The 8,174-nt window shown below is 35.5% G+C and overlaps 1 pseudogene; it reads left to right on the top strand.

Annotated features, from left to right (window-relative positions):
- The first annotated feature begins 5,676 nt into the window (after positions 1–5,676).
- Positions 5,677–8,174, top strand: part of LOC104992610 — a 9,887-nt pseudogene continuing 7,389 nt past the window's right edge.

The raw sequence follows: 8,174 nt of genomic DNA, 5'->3' as shown, positions 1-8,174 counted from the left end.
GGAAGGCTTTCTTATCTCTCCTTGCTATTCTTTGGAACTCTGCATTCAAATGGGCATATCTTTCCTTTTCTCCTTTGCTTTTTCTTCTCTTCTTTTCACAGCTATTTGTAAGGCCTCCTCAGACAGCCATTTTGCTTTTTTGCATTTCTTTTTCTTGGGGACAGTCTTTCTCCTTGTCTCCTGTACAAGGTTACTATTACTACTGTCACTAAAACTACTTCAGAAATTTTAAATTTCCTATCATTGTATGAAAAAGTAATTTTGGCAGAATAAGTCTAGGTTCTGTGTAGAGAAAAAGAGAAACCAATTAATTTGTAGGCCAATTAAAAATTTTTTTTATTAACAACAAAGTGTTTAACTCTTTCACACCCTGCAAGTATACATAGGAGAGATGCCAGAGGCTGCTGCTACTGCCTAAGGGAATCAACATTTTTGGTCCCACTATGGAAAATAATAGGGGGTTCCTTAAAAAACTAAAAACAGAGATATCAAATTATCCAGCAATCCCACTCCTGGGCACGTATCTGGAAAAGATGAAAATTCTAATTTGAAAAGATCAATGTACCCCAGTGTTCACAGCACACTATTTACAATAGCCCATCTATGGAAGCAACATAGGTGTCTACCAGAAGATGAATGGATAAAGGAGATGTAGCGTGGCATACACTACACTGTGGAATATTACTTGGCCATAAAAAGAAAGAAATATTGCCATCTGAAGCAACCTGGAAGGACCTAAAGATTATCATACTAAATTAAGTCACAGAAAGACAAATATTATATATTACTTATATGTAAAATCTAAAAATACAAATGAACTTATTTTCAAAACATAAAGACTCAGAGACATAGAAAATAAACTTATGGTGACCAAAGGGGAAAGGGAGGAAAGTGAGGAATTAATTAGGCATATGGGATTAATAGGAATAAACTGCTATACAAGGATTTACTGTATAGCACAGGGAACAATATTCAATATCTTATAATAACCTATAATGGAAAACAATCTGAAAAGTATGTGTGTGTGTGTATATATATATATGTCTCTGTGTGTATTTATATATATGTGCGTGTGTATGTGTATATATATATATCTGAATCATTTTGCTATATACTTGAAACTAACACAATATTGTAAAACTATATGTCAATAAACAAAAAGTCCTGATTATATCCTTTTGAAGCAACTTTATCAAAATGATGGTTTCAAAACACATTTCTTTGTCATTGAAACTTTAATCCTGAAGAAACCAGGTAATTTTCTATGTCCCAACAGTTAACAAGTGTGCCTATTTCAGGCAATGCAAGTTAAAAGAGAGAAGACACTGGTACATAATGGTGAGGGGAGGAGTATGGCTTAACAATGATCAAACCAGTCAGGGAGAGAAATCTGGGCCTTGCAAAATACTACTTTCTCTTCCCACTTCTAGGCCAACCTTACACTAATCCAAACAGACTAGGTGACATAATTCAAGAAGCTGACTTTGTTCCCTGCAAATCTCTCTCCTATATGACATGAAATTCTACCAATTAAAAAAATTCCTTTGGGACTTTCCCTGCTGGTCCAGTGGCTAAGGCTCCACGCTCCCAATGCAGGGGGCATATGTTCCATCCCTTATCCAGGAACTAAGATCCCACATCCCAAAAGGAGCATCCCCCCAAAAAATTGTTTTTTCAATTATAGACAAGGAAACTTCTAGGAATGACTGTGCAAGAGATAGGGAACTACAAAAGGGAAGCCTAAGATTACTGAGCAGCTAATTTTATTTCCTCTGCCTTAGTAATAGTAGGATTTTATAGAAAAGCCATTAATGACTAAAAACTCTGAGATGAGGTCAAGGAATCTCTGCATTTTATTACGGACTCATTTAATCAGGCTGATTTAATCCTGGGGTTCTCCAAGAGGGGTTCCCTTTTGCTTATCTTATCTAATAAATATACAGTAGGACAAGGAATCAGTAGTAAAGCTCCCAGGCTATAGGGATAAAAATTAGGGTAAAAGGGGCCTACAACAATGACAGCTGCATTACTCTCATAGCAGAAGCTCAACATATATACATACATTTTTACTAAAATGCTACTTATATCCACATATATAAACACATCATAATAACAAGAGTTACCATAAATTTAGCATAGACTACATTTACTGAAGTATGTTTACATGACAATTTTCAAAACGTTTGAGAGTCAAAATATCTGTGCCTTCATATAGTCCCTAACTTAATACTAAGATGTAAGTATGTCTTTTTAGCAATAACAAGTACAGAAAATTATCATCTAAAATACAAAACGCTAACAGATGGGCTTCTGAAAGTTCATGTGGGTTCTATAAGGTTTTAAGTGTATGTCAATAAAATTGAGGAGTGAATGGAGAGGTCTACCATTCACAGCAGCACCAGTAAATGCATACATGTGTATATCTATACATTTCCTACCCTCGAGTTTATAAACCTCATTTAACCTATCTTAAGAATTTTAAAATCAAAAGTCCTATCTATTGGTGTGTATATGGAAAGACAAGAGTAATTCATGAATTAGTCGCTGATAATAGATGACATCAAAGGTTTATGAAATACATATACACACCTTCAACAATACAAAATAAGGCCTTTAATTTATTGCATAAACTCTCAGTAACTAGATATGGGTTTTCCCCCTCAAATAAACTGTTTTAAGACTATTCTATTCTTTAGAATAAACGCTACTTGTACAACTATGAACTGGGAATAAAACTTATGCTTTGTACTTAGTAAGAAATTATGCACAAATTGAACACTTACTCATTCTAATATGTTTTCATACAAGAGTTATAAAGACAATCCTACATATCGTAGTAAAAAAAAAATTCCATCTAGTAAATGGAGTAAATATAAGTACTTACTCAAGTGTCCAATTTTATGGTCTAATTTACATTTAAAAATTAACTTAATAACAAAGACATTAAATCTAATGTATGTATAGGTTTAATAAGGCCTAATACTCCGAATTGGAGTATACCACTGTTGATTGTTTTATTGTTGTATTAGGCCTTATTAAACCTATACATACATTAGATTTAATGTCTTTGTTATTAAGTTAATTTTTAAAACTTTTTAAAAAAATATGGAATCCATTTAGTTAAAAGAAGAAAAAAGACGATTCTTTGGTATCAGGTAGATGATGGGTTTAGGTAAAAGATTTCATCTGTTCTATTGGATTTCTGGCACAGAGTATAAGGACCCTGAACACAGACAAGGGAAAGAAGAGCTCGAGTAGAGAGCCCTAAACTTCACTCATGCAAGTTCCCGCTTTGCAATTTTGGTCACACTTTGTGGTATTAATTCCCTAATATTTTTCTTTAATTTTGACTTGCTTTATTCTTCAATACTCACTTTTACTTTACCCTACCTTCCCCTCAAAAAACCCAGAAAATCACTGACTTAATATACTAGTTGTATTGTGTTCAAACATACATAAAATAGATAAATATCTTTAAAATGTAATGGGTTATCTTTGTACCTCCTGAAGTCACCTTGAACACTAGTCTGGAGAGACAGGCCCAGGGGCACGTATGTTGATACAGGGCATAGGAATCAACATACCAGTAAGAAATTAGTATGGATAGGACATGGCCAGTGAACACTGAAGCACTGTTTGGATTGTGTTTACTCTTCACTGCAAAAAACCCTATGTTATGTACAATCTTAGGTTAGGTTTGAAAGAAGGCGGCAAAGATCTTAGAAGTAGTAAGGGAGTGGTACTTGTCTGAGTATATACTTTTGAATAAGTTTGAAAACATGCTTATGTTCTATATATTCAAAAAATTAAATAAACATAGATGTGAAAGGAAAATAAAGGAAATGAAAGCGAGCTGAAACAAATAAACCCAACTTTATTTCAGACTAAAAACACAACTACACTGAATGGGGAAAGAAAAGAAAGAACTATAGCAGGTAACTTATGAACATGGTATTTGTATATGTACCCTAAGTCTTGGGCAGGAAAAGACCTGCAGATACATCCTGAACTGTTCATAGTATCTTTGTTTTCTGTAGTGGTATGAGTAAGGCAATTCTGAAACTACTTTAGATACGTGAGTCAGCAAATGTGTATATGTATTAATGTTACTGGAAGCCAGGGTTCTCATTGTGGAAGGATATATAGACATGCAACGGGGAAAGGCAAAAAAGACCAGGGGTCAGATTGAAACTGGAGATACTGGCTATGATAAATAAGATAGACATGTATTTGTACACAGATATATGTATTTTCACATATACATGTACACACTTTTCTGGTTCTATTTGCAGAAAGAGCCTAGAAGCAAAGGCCTTAGTAGCAAGAAGGATTCCTAATTCTCAAATCTTGGTCTCTATGCCATCATCCATCAAAAGAAACCAGGATTCCTCAGAAAAATGGTTGATTTCAGCCCTAGGGCAGGGTGGATTCAAGGGGAGCCTAGAACATCTTGCTATGCCAAAAAAACAAGAGTTTTAAAAAAAACAATGATGATAATAGAGGCCTGTTACAAGGACTTAAGAGCCAGCTTGAAGGTGCAGACACTGGCTAAATCTTGGATAATCTGAGCACCAAAATAATCCAGGGATTACAGTCCAGCAATTGTCAAAGTGTGAAAGGGAGATCTGCAGAGTGCCTATGACCCTTTTAGGGTGTTTCTGAGGCCTTTAATAATGCTAAGATGTTATTTTCCTCTTTTAATTTTTTCATGAATATACAAGGGAGTTTTCCAGAGGTTACATGATATGTGATATAGTAACACACTGAATGAGGAAACAGATATGAAAAATCCACCTGTCTTTTATTAAGTCACACATTAGGAGGATTTGCATATAAAACAAAGCAATGCTACTCTTTTCTCTAAATGTTTCTGTTTTGGAAAGTATAGTTATTTCTGATCAAAATATATTCTTTCCATAAATATGTAATGGATTTATTAGAGTTATTTTTAATGAATTATTAAATACTTTCAAAATTCCATTTTAGTTTCAATACAATAAATATTAAATACATACCTTACAAACAAAGCCCTTTCAATAATTATTAGGAGTTTAAAGGGATTCTGAGACCAAAATCCATAAGAACTATATAGCACTGAAAAGAAATGGAATCCACAAAGCCAAACCACTAAAAATATAGATAAACAGATGAATAAGTAAACAGAGATTAAAAGACTCTTGCTTACCACAGTGCTAAACAGGATATGTGTAGTAACTGTAAGAGCTGGAAAATCATCATTTTGTAACCATCCTGATAAACACTGGTTCTGGTCAGAATCATTAAGAGGAGAGGATTCTGTCTTTTTTTTTATTTGGATGTAATTTCCCTTTCCTCTACATTTAGGGTGTCCCTACACATTGGAAAACTAAATCAAACTTACTTGGTTAGAAATTTATATGATTTCTAATTTGTACTGCTATCCTAGGGTCTCAGTGACCCTACTGATGAGTAAGACCCTTGACAGGTACCAGTCTGAGGCAGGTGACACCAATGGCCCAGAAGAATGAAACGGCAGACTTACACGTTTCTCCTTACTTGGGCCACTGCTTCTTTCCTAATCCATCCACACAGGCTAGGAAAAATATTTAAGCAGACTTTAAATGGTGAAGCATCACAACTCACAAAATATCTACCACAGTGGAGAATAAACTTTCTTCCATGAATACCAAATCAAAGATGGAGGCCTATGTTGGTTGTGGCCCACGAGCACATGCAATCCTGGTGAAGGTTTTCAACCAGCTGTCTACTTCCAGCCCAATATTTCCCGCTGGTGGAGCACCACAAGGAGAATGAATGGAATTCAGGGGCGACTTTGAGGTGGAAAGAGAGATTGGGCTGAGTAAAGTGACACATCTCTGGGATAGCTGTGCCCTTGAAAACAAGCAAGATTCAGGCCTTTGATGCCTGACAGGAGCCCCTGGCTTGGAGGAATGGTAATGAAGTAGGCAGGATGGCCAAGGAAGATCTTTGCTGCCTGACTGATGTCTGGTCCTTTACCCCAGTGGCAGAGATCAGTGCAAACCAGGTAATAATTCTAAATCAGTCTGTGTGGTGATGTATAGAAGATTGAATTTTGCATACGAAAGGAGGCTTAGAAGTGTCAATGCATAATATATGAAAGCGTGGGCTATTGAAAGCCAAGACCCATACTTTATATGTTAGATTTGGATACTTAAAACCTTGTTATTCTGAACTCTTGTACATTTTTTAAAAAACATCAATTAAGAGTACCAAATAAGAATCCTTACACTGAAAGTCATTTTCCAATTTGACTTACAGCGTAATTTGACTGAAGTTACTCAGAGATAACTTTTTTTTACTATGAACCTGCTATGTACCAGGCAATGTTTATGTGCCCTTGATATATCATCCGTTATCCTTAAAATAATCTTTTACAGATGATGAAAATGAGACATAAGGTGATTAGCTTATCCAAATACACACAACCAATTAAAGTTGTAGAGCCAGTATTTGCCCCTAAGCTTTTTTTGGAATCCTAACAGTAAGCATTTTCCATTTAACACTTTAAAATTAGCATTTACAAAGTCTGCACATAATATCATTATAGATATCCAATTAAAAACTAACATTTTATTCATAACTATCATAAGCTATTATTTTCCCATAGTGATCAAATTAGGCATTCCTGCTTGAAAATGAGATGACTGTATAATTTGACATATTCTACATATATTTATGTGAGCACTGAAGACTATCTCAGCAGGTCTCAGCAGGTAATACTTCTTTAAAAGTAATTAAAGAGGCCTTCCAGATAAGCTTTCAGAATTTTTAAGACTGCCAACTAGTTCAATGGATTACCTAAAATCTTATTAGCTTCCCCATTCTTACAGGTTTCCCATAAGGAATCTCAGCTTCTTCTATCTTAGAAAATCCGAAATTATATAAAAATGCTTGGTTATTCTAAAATGCCTTATACAATATGGTTTAACTTTTCAGAATCCAAAAGTGAAAGGTCTTAAACTATACCCAGAAAAACAGTGGAAAAATCGCAAGGGATCTACTTCCTTTATTACCATAAACATTTTGTGGCAAGTTTATAGCACAACAATATTCTTTTGTTTAAATCTGACTTCATAAATTTTTCAAAGGCCATAAATAACATTTGTAAAATTTAGGTCTTAAAGTACACAGGAAGAACATCAAAATTTAAGACAAGAAAAGATGAACCTACTGCGAATTTGTGTCTATGCTTTTTCACATGGACAATAAACTCTTATTTACTGTCTTTTTTTAGAGTTCCATAGTAATATTATATGCAGAGTACATCATGCAAAATGCCAGGCTGGGTGAATCACAAGCTGGGGTTGCTGGGAGAAATATCAACAATCTCAGATATGCAGATGACATCACTCTAATGGCAGAAAGTGAAGAGGAACTAAAGAGCGTCTTGATTAGGGTGAAAGAGGAGAGAGAAAAAGCTGGCTTGAAACTCAACATTAAAAAAAGGATGATCATGGCACTGGGTCCTATCACTTCATGGCAAATAGAAGGGGAAAAAGTGGAAGCAGTGACAGATTTTATTTTCTTGGGCTTTAAAACCACTGCCGATGGTGACTGCAGCCATGAAACTTAAAGATGCTTGCTCCCTGGAAAGAAAGCTATGACAAACCTAGATATTAAAAATCAGATATATCACTTTGCTCACACAGTCAAAGCTACAGTTTTTCCAGTAGTCATGTCATGTACAGGTGTGAGAGTTGGACCATAAAGAAGGCTGAACACTGAAGAATTGATAGTTTTGAATTGTGGTGCTGGAGAAGACTCTTGAGAGTCCCCTGGACAGCAAGGAGACCAAACCAGTCAACCCTAAAGGAAATCAACCCTGAATATTCACTAGAAGGACTGATGCTGAAGTTGAAACTCCAGTACTTTGGCCACCTGATGCGAAGAGCTGACTCACTGGAAAAGACTCTGATGCTGGTAAAGAAAGAGGGCAGGAGGAGAAGGGGATGACAGAGGATGAGATGGTTGGATGGCATCACCAAATCGATGGACATGGGTTTGGGTGAACCTTGGGAGTTGGTGAGGGACAGGCAGGCCTGGCGTGCTGCAGTTCATGGGGTCGCAAAGATCGTACATGACTAAGCGACTGAACAACCAACAACAGTAATATTATAAGCAAATAAAACTTGAAAATTCTCAAAATGCTATTC

This window comes from Bison bison, unplaced genomic scaffold (genome assembly GCF_000754665.1).
Source record: "Bison bison bison isolate TAMUID 2011002044 unplaced genomic scaffold, Bison_UMD1.0 scf7180017864218, whole genome shotgun sequence".
Taxonomy (NCBI): Eukaryota; Metazoa; Chordata; class Mammalia; order Artiodactyla; family Bovidae; genus Bison; species Bison bison.
This window is presented reverse-complemented; position numbering and strand designations above follow the sequence as displayed.